Genomic DNA, 20,977 nt, shown 5'->3' on the forward strand with positions numbered 1-20,977 from the left:
TTCTCCCCCGGATTTCCTTTTACATGAACTGAATCTAGCTCTCCACAATTGTGCAGGGTTGTCACACAGGGAAGTAACCTACATGTAGAAAGGCATGGCTTGATTTACCTTTAATCACAGGTATACTCAAAAAAATCAGGTTGGGATTCAGTTACAAACATGTAGAGAAGGGTATTTTAATTAAGGAATTTTAAGAAATCTATCACTGCCTCATTCTTCCTCATCCGAGATATAGGGAATATGCTGGAATCATTACTTAAGGGTAAAATAATCGATATGAAAATGTTTAATACTCTGAAAAATAGAAGTGTGTACCTGCACCAGGTGTAGCTGTAGATTAGTAATGAACCTCAATATCAAAGATACATATAGGTCCATAAAGATATGCAAAGACCATGAATGATCTCTTTGTACCCAGCTACTTCCCCACCCCTATTCTTACCCAGTCCCATATAATCCAGATCATTACTCAAGACAGAGATTTGATTTGGTCTGCGAAAATAAGTGACATTTATTGGTGGGTATGTGTTATATATAGTCATGAAAATCTACTAGGTCTCTGATTATACACTCTGCTGCAAATAAGATAATATGATTTTATTACCATTTCTTTAACCTAAAAGTTTGTATAACACATATAAATTATACTTTCTTTAAATGAGCTATACCTTAAAATGTGGCTTAAAAATAAGTGATAAAGGCTTTGTAGTTTTATGAAAAGTTTTCATTTTAATCAGTTTCTTAAAATGCACCTGAAAATATAAATTTACATCTGTACAACTCAGCTTCATTTATTTTTTTAAATATTTATTTATTTTTATTTGAGAGAGAGAGAGCATGCTCATGGAGGGGCAGAGGGAGAGGGAGAGAGATAATCCTCAAGTAGACTCTCCATTGAGCATGGAGTCTGACACAGGGCTCTGTCCCAGGACCCTGAGATCATGACCTGAGCAAAAATCAAGAGTCGGATGCTCAACCAACTGACCACCAAGACACCCCCAGCTTCATTTATATGATGGCATATAAATGTACTTAAACTCTAAGACCAATTCCTGTCTACCAAGAAGTAAAAAGTGAAAAGGGTGTGCTTTTCCCCTTTAAAAATACACTTCCAAAGTCAGATGCAACATTTTTCTGTTTCTATGCTCTTTGGTAGAATACTTTTACACTAACCCAATTAAATAATACAGACCTGAATAAATCATGGGATGAAAGGTACAACACAGGGAATATAGTCTGTAGTACTATAATAGCATTCTGTGGTGACAGACAGTAGCTACATTTGTGGTGAGAACAGCATAATGTATAGAGCTGTCAAATCACTATGTTATACACTGAAACTAATGTAACATTGTATGTCAATTACACTTCAATATAAATAAATATATATATACATACATAAATACAATCCTGTAATTATTATCCCCAGAAAGATAAGGTAAAAGTATTCACTAAAAAATATAGAAAACAAAAGCCTTAAGAAAGAAACAATCTGTGAAGGAAGGAATACATTAGGCAAAATAAAAATCTCAGTAAGAAGATTGGAAGAGAAAGCTGAGAAAATTCTTGAGAAAGAATAATAAGGATAGAAATGAAAAACAAAATAAAAATAGAGCATTTCCAGATGGACAAAAGTAGAAAAAAACATGAGGGAGGAAATTACCAAAGAATTAATACAAAATAAACATTTTTCCAGACATGAAGCTACAGATTAAAAGCGTTCACCATGTGCTAGCAAAATTAAGGGGGGAGGGGAGGCAAAATCACGTACAATCCCATTAAGTATTCAAATGTTGGAAATAAACAAAAGGGACAAAAATTTCCAGAAACAATAAATCCCACATAAAAGAACTATAGACTATCACTGAAGTATTCTCAATTATTATTGTAACCCAGAACACTATATCATAACTTCCAAATTATGAGCAAAATTATTTGCCAATCTAGAATTCAATACCAGGTCAAACTATCAGTTATCAGTGAGGAAAGAATAATGACATTTTTCAGGTTTGGAAGGATTTAAAAACTATAACTCCCTCTCTCAGGAAGCTAGTTGGTGATAGAACTCTAGCAGATAAAAAAGTAAACAAACAATAGCAACAACAATGCAAGGCATGGGATCAAGGAGATAAAGATTCAGAAGTATGTGGAAAGTCTCAGGCTAACAGTTGAGCAGGAGACCCAGAAGGCCATTGGTCCAGACTAAATCCAAAGGATGGAACAGGCAACATAAGCAAAGGAATTATTCAGTATTAATTATTAAATTATTTTATCTTTATTAAATTATTAAACATAGGCAGAATATTAAATATAGGCAGAATAAAAGATTACGGATATTTTTTGAAGATAGAGTCAACATGATTTGCTGGCAAATTATACATAGCTGCTAAAAGAAAGAAAATTCAAAAATGATTATGGCTTTTGACATGAACAACCGGAAGAATAGAGTTGCCATTAACTAAGATGGGAAAGGCTACAAATGAAGCAGATTTGGAGGGAAATCAGGAGATCAGTTCGGGACACATTAAATTGAGATATCTGCTAGATACTGAGTATTTAATTGAAAATTAAAGTGTGGAATTCACTTGAGCATTGCCTGTGTATTGACAACCTTTGAAGTTAAGTATCACCAGGGGACTAAACGTGGATAGAGGAAAGATCCATAAAGAGGGTTCTGGAGAGAAATAGGGATCAAAAGAGTTTTGAAATGGAAGAAATAACAGCATGTTTATTTGCTTAAAGGGGGGACAAAGCACAGGCATCCACATTGATAACTCAAGGGAAGGTAAAAGTCAAGTGCAGGCCCTGACTCACTGGGCATTATGGCCTCTCCTTCGGTTGATATCTACACATTTCTAGCCTTTTCCAATACTGAGTTCCTCCCAAGTTAAGGCATGTTTCCTTCTTCTGTTATCCTATAGCATTTTATTGCTACATTATACCATCCTGTAATTTTCTAGTGTCTAACTTATAATTATTATATGCCTCTTTGAAAATACCTCTTCCCAGTGTAATGTATGGCTCAGCAACCAAAGGGCCATAACCTTGTGCACCTTTCTATCACCCATGGATCCAACAAGATGCCTGATACATAGTGACACTTATAATATTGCAGACAGAGTGCTACAATGTTTTATGTATTTTTTCCTATTTATTAACAAATAATCCTGTGAGGCATTATAATATCCAAAGAAAAATTAAGTGACTTTTCCAAGGCCTAGCCTAAATGGAAACCAAGGGCTTTATGTATGGCTGCAATCCTGCATGTTTATGCACTATACCATCGTGCCTTAGAATTTAACACTCATTCCTATTCTGTCTCAACTAAATGGTATAAGTTCCTTAATCATTTGGATGTATACTAGTCACAGTATACACTATACTCTGCCCCCTATGTCTACCTAAATCTTCGTTTATTTATCTATAAAATGAGCATGATTATATTACATCTGTTGTCAGGATTAACCGAGATTATTAATATAAAAGTATCTAGTATCATCTCTAGATCATAGTAAGTGCTTGGTAAAGATAAAGTATGACGATTACTATGTATATTTCACACTGGTATCGAATAAATACAGTAAATTCATCAAATGACTGATAGTCAAACTTTTTTTCACCCTTCTAGAATACATGACGGATGTGTGGCAGGCACTTGCAAAGTAAAAAAGGCCAATCATTTGCATCCTGAAAGGTTTTGATGTCCCCTCCAGCTACATAACCTCTTTTCTGTTCCTTGAACACATTAGGGGTGTTCCCACCTTAGGATGCTTGCATAGACTCCCCCCTCTGCCTACGACTCTTCTCCCAGATTTCAACACAACTAACTCCTTCACCTCCTTCAGGTCTTAAATCAAATGTCACCTTCTTGATGAGACCTGTCTTGACTATATATCTGAAATGGCAAGTCCCTTCCTTAAAATGGCACTCCCACGGTGTTCTACACAGTCCAATTTCTGCCATAGCACTTTACTTAGTAAATAAACCTATTTATTTCTACATTGACTGATACTGGTCTTTCTCATCTACTTCCCAAACCCCATTATGATGGAAGCACCACAACAGCAGGAGTTTTAGCCATTTTACCATTTGTGAAATGCATGACACTTCATTTTACAGAAGAAGCCAAACCTTGGACAGACAGGTAGTAAATGACCTAACTCCTAAGTCTATGCTCATGGCCACTATGCTAAATTCACTATGCTTGTAATAAGTTACAAATCTAATGATAGCAGCAGGAAGTCAAGGTAATGACCTATGCCTATGAAGAGATGGATGCACAGAGAAGAATCAGGCAAGCATTCCAGCTATCATTTTGTGAACTTCTCTGAAGAGCACTGATGTTTGCTAATGGCTGATATACATTGCCTCGTGACCACACTCAGGACCTCTCCATTTTGGACCATACTGCAAAAGCCTGCTGTACCAGGCTATGTAGCAATGGTAGATGCACAGAGTCTGTTGTGTGACAATTCAAACAATGAATTTGATAGGGATATTTGTGACAGTCGAAAAGAGTAAGATTCTGCAATAATTTTCTTACCCTTCTCAGCTCTCCTCTCCATTAAGAGATGAAATTCCATCAGGGTGAATTCAAGGCATTGGATAACTCATATATGATTTCTTTTGTGTTTAAGGAAAATAGGAAGTATGATTTCAAAATTAATAAATTACCTGAGGACAGTCAATATTTATCAGAGGTTCTCTGTAATATACATTATATTTTAAGTAACCTAAAGCAACACTTCTAAAACAGCAGAAATATACATCTTCCTACGTACTCATCTGGCTGGTGGTAGAAAAAATCTAATGTGCTATAGATTACATGTTCTCATTGAACTCACTAAACACCAATGAGATAATGTTGATGTTGCCAAGCAGAGTAAGAATTTGAAAAGCAAACTCAAAAGTTTAAGAACAGGAAGACTGCCCTGAAAATTAAAGTGGATTTGGAGGGTATTGTTTGAATAGAAAAGAAATACAAATGAGGGCAACAAAGACATCTTTTAAGCAGTGAGTACATTCTTCAGAACAATATTTTCTTTTATAGAGACTATAGACTTTTCTTTTATACAAATTCTTTAACTCATATTTTCCCTGTTGAGGAACTCGTGCATTCACATAGTTATTCAACAAATGTTTGCTCACCTACAACTACACAGTATGCATCTTGTAAGTTGCATAAGGTCAAATTACAAGAGAAATACCTCTCAGTTTCCACCACTTCTTCCCTTAGAATTGCCATCAGTACCCAGCGAGTACATATAGAATGATTTCTATGAATCTGTTCCTCTCCCCTGATCTATTTAATAAACTATCAAATTAATTTTCATCTACTGCAATTCTGATAATGATACTCCTGTGGCATTTTTAGGTGAAGTGGATTCAGAAAATAAGAGGACACACTTTCTGTAAAAAATAAAAAAATAAAAAATAAATTAAAATCAAGTAAATTTGTTTTGCTTCTTATTATCACCAGGTACTAGCAATTCTAAATGATGCTTGTGATACATTACTCTTCCCCACTGGGGTGGACTGCCTCCACTGCCTCCTCCACACGAGGAACACCACTACATCACTTCTATGCTCATGGATATTCAATAGCTCCCTATTGCTTACCTAACAAAGTCCACATTCCATGATGTGGCCTCAACATGCCTCTCTAGGCTCTCATAACATAATGCTACCTCAGTGATGGCCCCAGAGTTTCTATAGGAAGGGCTGGATGGCAGCAATCTGGTTGGAAACCTTGCACAGGATTTGTTTTGTAGCTACGTTTGCCTTTTCCTCTTTTCATTTTGTACTACACTTGACCTCTGTTAGAATTCTGAATAGAAGTTGTAAGAGAAAACATCCTTGTTTTGTTCCTGATAGACTTGTTTTTAAATGGTTTGTCAGGTTATGGGATGATGGTCAGGTAGCCCTCACAAAATGACTTGGCAAGTATATACTTTTCCTCAGTTTTCTAAACGTTTATGTAGGACTGATAGGATTTATTACTTCATGTTATCAAAGAATTCACCAGTGAAGTCACGTGGGCCTGAAGTTTTCCTTCTTGAAAGGGAATTTTGAAACTTGAATTTTGATTACAAATTCAATGTCTTTAATTTGTATGAAGTATTTAGATTTTCTATTTCTTTCTAGGCTTATGTTAATGTTCTATTTCTTCTTGTATTATTTTCATGTTAACTTGTTCATTTCACTTAAGATATCAAATTAGAGGAGAGAGTTATTCATGATATCAGGGTGTTTGTAGAACATGCTGTGATGTCTCTCTCTCTCTCTTTTTTTTTTTTTTTTACAATTTCTGAGGTTGGCAGTTTGCATTTTCTCTCCTCTTTATTGATGAGTTTATCAATTTTATTAATCTTTTCAAGGAACTAACTTTGAGTTTGTTCATTCTCACTACTGTTTGTCCAATTTCTGTCTGGCTGATTTTTCAGCCTTCCTTTCCCCTTTTCATCAACTTTGTGCTTCGTTTGCTTATTTTTCCTTTCCCATCATTAGTCTTCTGGTTCAGAAAATAGTCAGCTTCACATTGATGCCTGGCTGCTTACCTGATGAAGAGTCATTTTGCCATTCATTCCCACTTGTCTTTAGGGCCTCTTTTTCAGTTTCACAAGAGACTTAAATTACCCATAAAGAACTGAGTTTGGATAAGTACAGGAAAAGCTGAGTTAGTGCAGTTGAGCATTGTAGTGAGTAGGTGAAAAGTGGAGGGAGGGATAGGCTTTGATGGATAAAGTAGATTGAAAAAGGAGGAGAAATGGGAGCCATCACATAAGAAAGCAAACAACAAGCGCTTGTTTGGGCTTGCATTTTTTCCATGTACCTTATATATTTAAGTTAGGCAGTAAAAGTTGAAACAGACCTCAGAGGAATCAGGGGTAATGATTATATGGCCACAAAGTCCTTAAGTCTTTCCAAATCCTAACATACTGACAGAACTAAAGAGCAAAACTAAAAAAAAAAAAAAAAAAAAAAAAAAGCCATGAACAATATTTATAACAAAACTAGGTGACCAGCTATCCGCAGAAACCCCCAAAAAGTAGCAAGTGGGAACAAACTATCAATAGTCGCAAGACCGGCATGGTATCGCTATCTGTGGGGGAGAAAGCAGACAGAAGTCACAGAGCATCTGACTTTTGAAGGACCTAAAAACTAGAGAAGCCAAGGTGCACTGTACCAATTTGAGAATGGGCAACCAAATCTTAAAGGGGTTTCACTGACCCAGCAACAGTGATTGCAAGAGATCTGCAGTGGAAATTGAAGTCTGGAATAATCCAGTTTCCATGAACTCTCAAAACAGACTAACCAGGGCACACTTCCATGGCAAGGTCCCACACTTAGGAGAAACTATTGAGAGTGGTTGGGCACAATTGATGGTTAATACAATACACACCTAAAAACAGAAATTCTAAAGTCAAGATGGGTTTATCACTGGCAATGAAAAGAAAATAAATCTTTACAAAGTTTCTTTTAAAATAACAATAGTAAACAAGGCATTTCAGGAAAGATAAATTTATTTTTTTTATTAAAGATTTTATTTATTTATTTGACAGAGAGAGACACAGCGAGAGAGGGAACACAAGCAGGGGGAGTGGAAGAGGGAGAAGCAGGCTTCCCGTGGAGCAGGGAGCCAATGCGGGGCTCGATCCCAGGATTCTGGGATCATGACCTGAGCCAAAGGCAGACACCCAATGACTGAGCCACCCAGGTGCCCCAGGAAAGATAAATTTAATTCACTGGTTTCTGTTTCTCTTATTTACTATTATGTACACCTTGACTAGCATAGTGCCCGGTACATCATAGCATGCCTAAGATATATGTTTATTGATTAAGTAAATTAATTAAAGTCAGTTGTTACATAACTGAAATGTATTCAGGAGATACTGTCAAATATAACAGGAGTTATAAAAATCACAATTTCTACTCAATTTTAGTAGAGAATTAGTTATGACTGTAATAGACTACTTGCCCCAAATTCTTCTCCATTCAAGTAAAAAAAAAACTATATATTCATAGTTTTCAAAATATTCATCTCAATCAAGCAATACCATTTCTTAGCACTGAAAATTTTGGAATACACAAATCTACAACATATGTTTAGTGTATTCCAAAGTTGAGTTCTTTGATTATCCACAACGAAATAACTCAAACCTATAGAATTAAAAGTCCCTGAAGGTTGAGCCCAGGAATCCTCATTTTTAAAAGGTTGCATTGGTAATTCTTATGAACACTAAGATTTAAGAACTAGTGCTTGGTACTTGCAACCTATTCTATCACTGCACTAAGTCAAGTGCTCCTTGGGACTCAGTCTTACTCTTTTTTCTTCTTAGTCATGCATCTCATTAAATTATTGACAGGTCCATCATTGAGCATCAAAGAAACATCATCTTCCCAAACTGAGTCAATATTGAAGTATTCGTACTACTAATCATCTGAATGTAAATTCTAACAATAGACTTATTATAGCAATTTTTTAAAAAAGCATTTATGAAACATCTAATCATTTGCAGCATTGCTGGTCCTTCTAAGGAAAAATACATCTATCTATCCATCCATCCATTCAACCATTCATCCATCCATCCATCGTCCATCTATCAATTGATCTTTACACAGTATATTCTCCCTGCTAGGAGTTAGCTCCGCTCTAGGATGTGGACCCTAAAAACTCCTACATATTTCTAGTATAGATACTTCTTTCCTTAAGCTTCTGACCCCCTTAAGCAATGTCCACATTAATATAACAGGCTACCTTAGTAAGATACTCATTCCACTTCAAAAATAAACAAATGAATCTGCAGTGGTTTCTGCCACATAAAAATATCATAAATTAGAGAATGCCAGGTGAATAATGTACATCATAATACTTGTTTCCATTTAAGCATTTTGTGATACTGCTGTTTATCATCTTGCTCAGCTGTCGAAAATACTCATTTGAGAAGAAAGGCTTCTACATTTGTGTAAAACAAAGATGTGTTTTCTTTTCCATTCTACAATGTCTATCATTTGTCAGGCTGGTATATTTTTATAGCTTCCCTTCCCCTCCAAAAGGTATTTCTGAAAAACTGCTTTCCAAACTTCCTCACCACAATCTCTAAGGAAGAGTTCAAAAAGGTAAAATACCGAAGCATGCTCAAAGTCATAGTTGGAATGGAATACATTTTTTCCCAATACTTTGAGTGTTCAAGACCGAAAGAGTGTAAAGAGGTTCCCCACACACTGTTGTTGCCAGCAATGTTACATACTTGAATGGTTTTAAGAGGAAGTACTATAATTATAGTCCTTCTAGTTCTCAAAGGGGTATAATTTCATATTGCATAATCTTTTTTTTTCTTTTTTGCTGTTTTAGGTCTCTTTTGCTCAGAGATTAGAAGCTATAACTTGTGAAAGATGCATGCAGTATTTGTCACCATGTTAAATTAGAACATTTCATAAATGTCATCTGAATGGCACAACTATACAGTATAGTCTTATTGTAATCTGCTGCAAAATTAATATAGTAGTTATTAACAAGATGGTGTTTTGACTTTATCAATATGAAATATCTCAGTAGCATTTAAAAAGTATTTCCAACATAAATAAATATATTTTCTATGTCTATAGTTAATGGTGTATAGAAATACGCTGTTAGGAAAGTTAACTTCTTTAGTTTAATGATCATTTGTGTTTTATTTTGGTAAAAGTGATCAAAGTTGCTGTGAATTTACACAATAGAATGCCTGCTTACTATTATGTTAGTTTGTTGAACCAGTGAAAAAGTAAATCTCAAATATATTGAGAGGAAGATGTCCATATGAGATGATAAAGAAACTAAATAAATCAGGCTTAAAAGAAAATACCTTTACAAAATATTCAAATTAGTTTATGTGTAAGATAATAAGCTGAATCTTTGGTATAAACTAAGCACTAGGGAGCTATATTACCTCTTTAATATCACCCAAATCTCCATTTGAGAATTACATTGGTTCCAAGAAATTAATTTGCCAATTATGTACACACTTTTATTTCCTAAATATTTAGAAATTTTTTAGTGGTTAGGACTAACTTAGTAGGATTTGGAATGATCCTGAAAGAAACGGATGTGTTTCCTTCCTACTTTCAGATAACATATGTAAATATCCAGATGAGCAATCAGCGATGGGTTCCTCTTATGTCCCAGTGCTAGGAAAAGATGTTTAAGTAATACCCAGCATCTCTAACCTCAAGTTGAGCTTTGGAAACAAACAATACGAGTTTTGAATTTCTGCTCTACCCCATTATTACTTGTGTGATCTTGGAGGAGTTACATAATTTCTCTGAGGCTCCATGTCCATAACTACACAAGGGATAAATTAATAACTCCTTCACCAACTTCAGTAAGGACTGAATTAATTGACTAAAAGTGCTTGGCATAATCCTTCACACATGACAAATGCATAACAAATGGAACCTATGAGATTTTACAGACTAATTTTTGTCCTCATGCATTTTAAGCAATATGTTCACTACCTGCCAATCTGTTTTATACATTTCAAAATGTGACACTCCCATACACAGTATCAAAACTTCATGCAGGTAGATCAAGGTGGAGACCAGTCCTTCAGCTCACCCGGAGCTTAAATAATCCCCAGTCCTGCATGGCACTGAGGAACCTGGTGTCTTTGCCACTGGTTCACCCTTGGTACTGGGAGTGCATCTGCCTCTGGAAATGATCAGTACATTAGTCTGGCAGGAGAAAGGAGGCTGCCTATAATCTGTCCTGAATGAATCAGTATCATATATATATATATATATATATATATATATATATATATATATATATATATATAAAGGGTCAGTGATGTATTGACTATTTTGTAAAACAAACTTACCATACCTTATCTATATTCATATCTAAATAAATAAATGTTTTCACCTTTTAATCATAACCCCAAGAAGATATACATGCAAACACAGAAACACACACACACACACACACATATATCCATCCATCCTATGGTGGTTGCCTTTGCTAAAAGTCTTGAAATACTCGTATTTTGAAAACTGCCTTTAAAATCTATGGTCCCTATGCACTATTGTTCTTTATGCTTTCCTCCTCATCTGGGAGTACCTAGAGAGGCCACGATTATCTTCTCATTCACTTGTCCCTGGGGCTTCTCTCTTACATGTGCTCAAGAACAAGTATTTTCACCTTCCATGCAAGCTGGTTCTCCTCCCACCCATATCCAGTCCTCTTTTGCTGATATGTGCTGACACAGTTTTAGCAGACCAACTTCCAATGATACCTCTGCCATTAAACAAGGTTTACCCCCAAGCAGGCACTGCTTCCAATATTAATGGTCTGATAACCCCAAGGTGCTGATGAGGTACTATATTCTCAGGGTTTCCATTAAATAGAAGCTGCTGTGTTCTGTACGTAGAAGAGAACATCCTGTTCATTCTTGGGCTACCTTCTGTCATGTGGGCACTGAGCAGAGATGGCTGGCTCTCCATCAGGATCCATTCTCCTCTTTCATATTACACAGTTGTAATTAGGACGTGGCTCCCTAGCCAGGGACAACATTTTTCTAGCCTTCCACATAACTAGTGTAGGCATGTAACTAGCTCTCACCAACAGAATGATAGTGGACGTGATGTATGTCATTTTTTGGACCAAGACCTTCAGGAGGTGAAAGTTGTTTCTCCACATTGCCTTTTCCTTTTCTAGAGGAAGGCAGAGCCAGACAATGGAAGTGGGCTATGTCCCTGAACTGTCTTCTGGAGGAGAGCCACCAACCAACCTGAAACGGCTACCTTGGAGGGGTTCTATGAACAGGATATAAACTCCTATATTGTTTGGACCACTAGTAATTTGGTGTCTATTTGTTACATCTGTTTAGTTTATTCTAACTACTATCGAGTAGTTAGGACCTTGTATCCTATTAACCTACACTTGTTAATTAAATCAATTATCCAGTTATTGCCTACTATCCCTGCCAATTCTATCTTCACTATTGAATCTAGCCCTAAATGCCTGGGGTATTATTATTTGGTCAAGTTTTTATACCGTAGTCCTTGGGATAAGATCATTCCCAAGGAGATGCCAGGAGTGTTCAAACATGTAACTCAAATTAGGCTGCAGGTGGGAACCTCACCTCAGTTATAGCTCCATCCATTTTACTTCCAGGAAGTTTGTCATAACCTTGGTTCTTCTTCAGTACGAGTTTTTATTGATAGATCAGATCCACGTTTCCTTTCTTTTTCCATTTATACCTTAGCACCTTTGTTCCTATCCTTTGCATCTGGCCCTCTAAATTCTCAGATTAGTCAATTAATACTCAGCTTTCCAGCTGCAAGAGAAATATTACTACTCATCTCTCCTTATGTCTCTGAATGAGAGACCACAACTTATGCCCAAGTTTTCATGTCTTTCTTTAAGTTCTAGGTAAACTTCCCATCTTTCACATCCTTCACAATCCTAATGTTTATAGCCAGTAACCATACATCATACTATGCAGGGTCACACTTTCCATAGACTGAGGAAATGTGTGCATTATTTCTATTTGTACACCTTAATATGTGGGTAACAGAAAATATAAGGTAATATATTTCTGGAAAATTCACACAGTGACTTTTGGACATATTGTGGTAATTGATGACAAATACCTAGTTCTGAGCAGATGAGAAAGCATTGATGAACTGCAGGAAATGGTACATTATGTGGAGAAACTATATTCTGCTCCATTTTTTTAATGTATTTCCTTGAAAATTATCCCTCTGGCGAAACAATCAATTTTCGTAAGTAGGATCCTTATTCCTCATGATTCCATCTTCTTTGGGTCGGACCTGGAAATACTTCCTTCATTGATGCCTTTCCATTTCATCTAATTCATTCCAGCCCCTAGTCTCCTGCCTTATTAATCTATTTTTTAATGTCTCTTAATCATCTCTCTCTGTTCTGGCTCTAATGCAGCAGTCTACTGATACCTTATTGAGCATTACAATCAACATTCTTCTTTCTTTTTATATAATTACAACTATATTATCAGTTTTAAGCCAACTTTCAGATTCCCTTACTGGGGTTTTTTTTTTTTTTTTTCATTTTTTAAAAAAATCACTTAGTTTAGATTCTCTAATTCTGAGGACACAGCTTAGAGTACAATTCGACTATAATTTAACAGAGGCTCAGTCATATGGAAAACTTAGAAAACCATTTGATTTTAAGATGGGATTCAGAGGATAGAACAGAGTAAGCCCATTCCTGTCCATCTGTATACACTTATGCATAAGAACACACTCATGTTTACCCCCTCTCTCTCTCACACACACCTACATCCAGCTTCTTTTGCATATACATCTTTGATGGTGTTTTAGCAACTTGGTTATTAAAGAGTGATCCATAGATCAGCAGCAATGGCATCACTGGGGACTTTTACAGATTCTGAGTCCTTACTCCAGACTTCCTGAATCAGAATCTGCCTTTTAAAAAGACATCTGAGATATTCGCTTGCACATGAGAAGTCTGAGAAGCACTGCTCTGGGTGGTCTCCCATGTATTGACTGTTGCAGCTTAACTCATGGTTTCTCAGATCCAAGAACATAGCAAAGTAAGAAAGAAGGAAGGTAAGAGGGATGGCAAAAATCCCAAGCAGGAAAGCACTGAGACAACATTTCTTGAATGCCTTCCACATGACTCAGGCCATGAGTCATACTAGGGACTTTCTCAAGTGTTTTCACATCATCAGCATTACCTATGTAGGTGGCTGTAGCAGGTACTCCAGGAACACCAGCAAACATGAAGGACAGGGGCAAAGGAGGGGCAGATTGGAGACAATTTGCTCCCTCCTTGGATAAGGAGCAGACTAGGATTTCTCTATATATGTACTTTAAGGATGAGTTAATAGACCCTTTTCCAATACGTCAGAATGCTTTTTTTTTTTTTTTTAAGCATCATCCAGGCATGAGGCTCTATTTAGTTCTTCTAAACTTAAGTCATAGTAGATAAGAAAAAAAGAAAGAACAGTCAACCTCTGACTCAGAAAAGATATTAAATAACTCATGCACTGACTTCAAAGGAAACAAGAAGGAAGTGCAGTGACATCCTGGGAAACTTATAAGTATCTGTGCTAATAGCCAAGGCTGATTTTAAGATAAATGGACCTATTATTCCCCAGCACACATAGTGAATTTTCATCTTTTTTGGCTCATGTACAGCTTTTGGGTCTGATGAAGGTACTGAAAACTCTTCCCTCAGAGAAACATAAACAAACAAATAAATACACAGACACACTACTACATAAATTTAAAGATATGTTTGTGTGTGTGTGTGTGTGTGTGTGTATATATATATATATATATATATATATATGCCTTAAAACTTATCCATGGTAGCCCCAGGGATCCAAGGGCTCTATAATAAGGACTCCACAATAATAATAATGACTCTTTTCCATTTTCCCCTCTCCTATTAATATTAATACTATTATTATGCTTTAGATGTTCTAAGTGTCTTGACTTTGGCATCTGTATTTTTAGGATTTAGTGACTCAGAGCATTATTTCATGCCATTCTCAAGATCTTGGCACTCACATGAGGAAGAATTATAACATTTCTTATGGAAGAATAAGGCAAACATGCCATATCTTATGAGATTGGATTGAGTTTCAAATGACAACTGCCAAAGGGAAAGTTCCCTTCCAGAACACAGAGCGCACGACACAGTCACTCAGGCCATTTGGGGCTGGCTTGATTCCTAAGTTATTATAACAAAATGAGACTTGAACTACTGCCTAATTTCCTTGTATGCTCCCTAATATTATTAAGGATTGCAATTGCATGAATTTTTAAAATGTCCTTGAATTCAATTTTTCAGTTTATAATTCTGACATTGTTGACAAATTTTTTAGTGTGTATTCTGTTATCCCATTGAAAATGACAAAAAACATTGTTTTAGAAATCTTTTATAGTATTATTTAGCCAAGATGTATTTGACACTGTATTTCCACACCTAATAATAATCCATATACTTTGTGTCTGTATTTGGAGCATAAGAAAATAATAAAAATCAAGGTAAATATGAATGTGATTTAGAGGTAGAAAATGTGGTGGTTTTAAATTCATAAACCTGCTCTATCAATGTGTATACATTCAGATTCCTATATATTCCTCTCTGTCTACATACCAGATTTAATGAAAATTCTCTTTATTTCTATCTGACTATAAAAATTACCAACAAAGCAAATTAGGGAGAGAAAAAAGTAAAAAGGAAAAATATTTTCAAAACAAAGAAAATGTGTTAATATTTTAAAGCATGTTTTTCCTTTTATGCATTTTTAAACTAGATTTTTGTACATGGAAAATATTATATGGAAGCATCTCTTTAAAAACTTTTTTTCTTCCTGTCCCTCTTCTTCCCCTAATCCCATTCCTGAGATCAAAGTACATGTTGTAATATGTGTCAATACTTTTTTTCTTCTTAGCATTGAATATATCTCACTGAGTGGTTATACCACATTTTATTTATCCATTTATCAGCTAAAAGACATTTGGATTATTTCTACATTTGATTATTATGAATAATGCAGCAATTAACGTTATGAATAAGATTATGCAAGGATATATATTTTCATTTTGATTGGGTATATATCTAGGAGGTAAAGTGCTGGGTCATACAGTAACTCTACATTTAATATTTTGAAAAACACAAGACTGTGTTGTGATGGTGTGAAAGAGATCTAACTTTGTTCTTTTGCTTATGGATATGATATTGCCCCAACATCATATGTTGAAAAGACTATTCTTTCTTTATTGACACCCTTGTCAAAAGTCAGCTGAATGTAAAAGTGAGGGTTTCTTTCTAGACTCTCAATTATTTTGTAGTGATCTAACTATCTATCTATTATCTATCTCCTTAAACCACATGACACTGTCTTGATTACTGCAACGTTACAGTAAATTTTGAAATTGGAAAGTGTGAGTCTTCCAACTCTGTTCTTTTTCAAAATTGTTTTGTCCATTTTTAAGTGCCTTAAAAGTACTTATAAATGTTTTCAAAGAAGCCAGTTAGGCTTTAAGGGGGTTGTGTTGAATCTGTAGATCAGTTTGTAGAGCACTAACATTAAGTTTCTAATATGTGAACATGGGATGTCTTTCCACTTACTTAGATCTTTAATTCAACAATATTTTGTATTTTTCAGAATATAAGTTTTGGACTATTTTTATTAAATATATTCCTAAGTATTTTATTCTTTTGATGCTATTTAAATGAAGTTGTGTTCTTAATTTCAAGATTGCTCATTGCAAGTGCATTGAGATACCACTGATTTTTGTATATGGATCTTATATTCTGCAACCCTGCAGAACCTTGCTGTTTCTTGGTTCTGATAGATTTTTAATTAATTCCTTGGAATTTTTTACCTACAAGATCATGCTATATACAAATAGAGGTAGTTTTATTTCTTCCTTTTCAACCTGGATGACTTTTATTTCATTTTCTTGCCTAATTTTCCTGGTTAGAACTGGCAGTACAATGTTGAATAGAAGTGATAATAGGGGACATTTTTGTCTTGTTCCTGATCTTAGGAGGAAAGTACCCAGTTTTTCACTGAAGTTTTGGTTGTATTATTTTTAGCTCTCTACTGGTTATTTTTTGGAACTCTAAATAACATACCTAATTATATCTATTGACTTTCTTTTTTTTTTTTTTTTCTGCCTCAGGAACTGCCTTTTTTTCTTATTATGTTATGTTAATCACCATACATTACATCATTAGTTTTTCATGTACTGTTCCATGATTCATTGTTTGCGTATAACACCCAGTGCTCCATTCAGTACATGCCCTCTTTAATACCCATCACCAGGCTAACCCATCTCCCCACCCCTCTCCCCTCTAAAACCCTCAGTTTGTTTCTCAGAGTCCATAGTCTCTCATGGTTCGTCTCCCCCTCCGATTTCCCCCCCTGCATTTTTCCCTTCATGCAATCTTTTTTCTTTTTTTTTAACATATAATGTATTATTTGTTTCAGAGGTACAGATCTGTGATTCAACAGTCTTGCACAATTCACAGCACTCACCATAGCACATATCCTCCCCAATGTCTATCACCCAGCTGCCCCATCTCTCCCACCCCCCACCACTCTAGCAACCCTCAGTTTGTTTCCTGAGATTAAGAATTCCTCATATCAGTGAGGTCATATGATACATGTCTTTCTCTGATTGACTTATTTTGCTCAGCATAATACCCTCCAGTTCCATCCACGTCGTTGCAAATGGCAAGATTTCATTCCTTTTGATGGCTGCATAATATTCCATTGTACATATATACCACATCTTCTTTATCCATTCATCTGTCGATGGACATCTTGCCTCTTTCCATGTTTTGGTTATTGTGGACATTGCTGCTATAAACATCGGGGTGCATGTACCCCTTCGGATCCCTACGTTTGTATCTTTGGGGTAAATACCCAGTAGTGCAATTGCTGGATCCTATGGTAGCTCTATTTTCAACTTTTTGAGGAACCTCCATACTGTTTTCCAGAGTGATTGCACCAGCTTGCATTCCCACCAACAGTGTAGGAGGGTTCCCCTTTCTCTGCATCCCCGCCAACATCTGTCATTTCCTGACTTGTTAATTTTAGACATTCTGACTTGTGTGAGGTGGTATCTCATTGAGGTTTTCATTTGGATTTCCCTGATGCCCAAGCAATGTTGAGCACTTTTTCATGTGTCTGTTGGCCATTTGGATGTCTTCTTTGCAAAAATGTCTGTTCATGTCTTCTGCCCATTTCTTGATTGGATCATTTGTTCTTTGGGTGTTGAGTTTAAGAAGTTCTTTATAGATTTTGGATACTAGCCCTTTATCTGATATGTCATTTGCAAATGTCTTCTCCCATTCTGTCACTTGTCTCTTGGTTTTGTTGACTGTTTCTTTTGCTGTGCAAAAGCTTCTTATCTTGATGAGGTCCCAGTAGTTCATTTTTGCCCTTGCTTCCCTTGCCTTTGGCGATGTTTCTAGGAAGAAGTTGCTGCTGCTGAGGTCGAAGAGGTTGCTGCCTGTGTTCTCCTTTAGGATTTTGATGAACTCCTGTCTCACATTTGGGTCTTTCAACCATTTTGAGTTTATTTTTGTGTGTGGTGTAAGGAAGTGGTCCAGTTTCATTCTTCTGCATGTGGCTGTCCAATTTTCCCCACACCATTTGTTGAAGAGACTGTCTTTTTTCCATTGGACATTCTTTCCTGCTTTGTCAAAGATTAGTTGACCATAGAGTTGAGGGGCCATTTCTGGGCTCTCTATCTGTTCCATTGACCTATGTGTCTGTTTTTGCACCAGTACCATACTGTCTTGATGATGGCAGCTTTGTAATAGAGCTGGAAGTCCGGAATTGTGATGCCACCAGCTTTGCTTTTCTTTTTCAACATTCCTCTGGCTATTCAGGGTCTTTTCTGGTTCCATACAAATTTTAGGATTATTTGTTCCATTTCTTTGAAAAAAGTTGATGGTATTTTGATAGAGATTGCATTAAATGTGTGGATTGCTCTAGGAAGCACTGACATCTTCACAATATTTTTCTTCCAATCCATGAGCATGGAACGTTTTTCCATTTCTTTGTGTCTTCCTCAATTTCTTTCATGAGTATTTTATAGTTTTCTGAGTACAGATTCTTTGCCTCTTTGGTTAGATTTATTCCTACGTATCTTATGGTTTTGGGTGTGATTGTAAATGGGATCGACTCCTTAATTTCTCTTTCTTCTGTCTTGTTGTTGGTGTATAGGAATGCCACTGATTTCTGTGCATTGATTTTATATCCTGCCACTTGACTGAATTCCTGTATGAGTTCTAGCAGTTTTGGGGTGGAGTCTTTTGGGTTGTCCACATAAAGTATCATACCATCTGCAAAGAGTGAGAGTTTGACTTCTTTGCTGATTTGGATGCCTTTGATTTCTTTTTGTTGTCTGATTGCTGTGGCTAGGACTTCTAATACTATGTTGAATAGCAGTGGTGATAGTGGACATCCCTGCCATTTTCCTGACCTTAGGGGGAAGCTATCAGTTTTTCTCCATTGAGAATGATATTTGCTGTGGGTTTTTCATAGATGGCTTTTATGATATTGAGGTATGTACCCTCTATCCCTCTACTCTGAAGAGTTTTGATCAAGAAAGGATGCTGTACTTTGTCAAATGCTTTTTATGCCACTATTGAGAGGATCATATGGTTCTTGTTCTTTCTTTTATTAATGTATCATATCACATTGATTGATTTGTGGATGTTGAACCAACCTTGCAGCCCAGGGATAAATCCCACTTGGTCGTGGTGAATAATCCTTTTAATGTACTGTTGGATCCTATTGGCTAGTATTTTGGTGAGAATTTTTGCATCCATGTTCATCAAGGATTATTGGTCTGTAATTCTCCTTTTTGATGGGATCTTTGTCGGGTTTTGGGGTCAAGGTAATGGTGGCCTCATAAAACGAGTTTGGAAGTTTTCCGGCACTATCTATTGACTTTCTACTTGAAAGATAGAGACAATAATGCATGTTAAGTTTCTTCTATTTTTCCTTTTTAATTCATCACCTTCAAATTTATATCTATCCATCCATCTAAAGAAATTCAATTTTATATTATTTTTCTTTCATTTTATAGCCAGAAATTCTGTCTTCTATTCTTTGTCTATGGGTTGAGCTTTATACCCAATATAAACAAAATTGACTGCCATTTTGGCATATAAATGTTATTTATCATAAAACAAAAAAAATTTGATGTAAGGAATAAAAATTCATCAAATATTTACTTAAAGAAAGCATGCTTCAAGACCATAAAGACCACTAGATTCTTTAAAAATATATTTTGACTTATATTTACTTCTTTGGATCATAATTATCTGTCATTTCTTGTGTTTAATGCTGCCCCCTGTCTTGTATTTTTTTTTCATTTTGTATATTTAATATTTTAATATGGGTTTGATGAGTGGTAACATTCTGACCATCTATCAATACAAAAAGAGATCTTAACTTAATACTGAAGTGATTGTTTGGTTAGATGTGTGTATTGAATATTTCTTCACTATGTCTTCCCTTGGAAACACTACCTAATGATGTCAATATGATATTTTTATCTATCTCTTTCTTTTATAGATAGTATTTTATTTTGAAATAATTATAAATGCACAGGAAGTTGCAAAGTTAGTAGAGGAGTCTCATATACTCTTTGCCCAGTTTCCCCCGATGATTATATTTACACAATTGTAGTACACCATCAAAACCATGAATTTGACATTTGTACAATGTGTTCATATAGTTCTATGCCATTTTATAATATGTGTATATTTGTATAACCACCACCACAATCAAGATACAGAACTGTTTCATCACCACAATGATCTACCCTGTGATATTCATTTATACTCATGCCTATCTCCTTTCCCTCACCATCCCTAATTTCTGGCAAACACTAATCTGTTCATCCCTATAATTTTGTTGTTTTGATGATATTACATAAGTGGAATCATACAGAATATGACTTTTGGAGACTGGCTATTATTTTTCACTCAGAGTAATGCCCTTGAGATTTATCCAGTTGTGTATGTCAGTGGTTCTTTTCCTTGTATTTCAGAGTAGTATTCTGTGGTATAGATGTATTGCAATTTGTTTACCCATTCACTCACTGAGAAACTTTTTTGCTTTTTCCTGTTTTTGACTATTATAAAGAAAGCTGCTATTAAAATATATGTACAGGTTTTTACAGACATAAGTTTTCATTTCTCTGGATTGAATGCCCAGGAGTGGAATTGCTAGGTTGTATGATAAATGTCTATTTTGTTCTTTTAAAACTCAAACTTTTTCAGAGTGGCTTCACCATTTTATATTCCCATCAACAATATGTGATCCAACTTCTCCTTATTCTTGCCAGTATTTGGAATTGTCACTTTTTAGTTATTATAATAGTTGCATTGTGATGTCTAATTGTAGTCTTAATTTGCATGTCCATAATGGAAACTGTTGAAGATTTTTTCCTGGAA

At 35.6% G+C, this 20,977-nt stretch overlaps 1 protein-coding gene across 1 annotated transcript in view; it reads right to left on the reverse strand.

The window, feature by feature from the left end:
- USH2A (usherin) overlaps positions 1–20,977 on the reverse strand; it is a 687,474-nt gene that overhangs the window by 555,819 nt on the left and 110,678 nt on the right. The gene's annotated exons all lie outside the window — the stretch shown is intronic.

The sequence above is a fragment of the Halichoerus grypus genome, chromosome 7, assembly GCF_964656455.1.
Source record: "Halichoerus grypus chromosome 7, mHalGry1.hap1.1, whole genome shotgun sequence".
In the NCBI taxonomy this organism is placed as follows: domain Eukaryota; kingdom Metazoa; phylum Chordata; class Mammalia; order Carnivora; family Phocidae; genus Halichoerus; species Halichoerus grypus.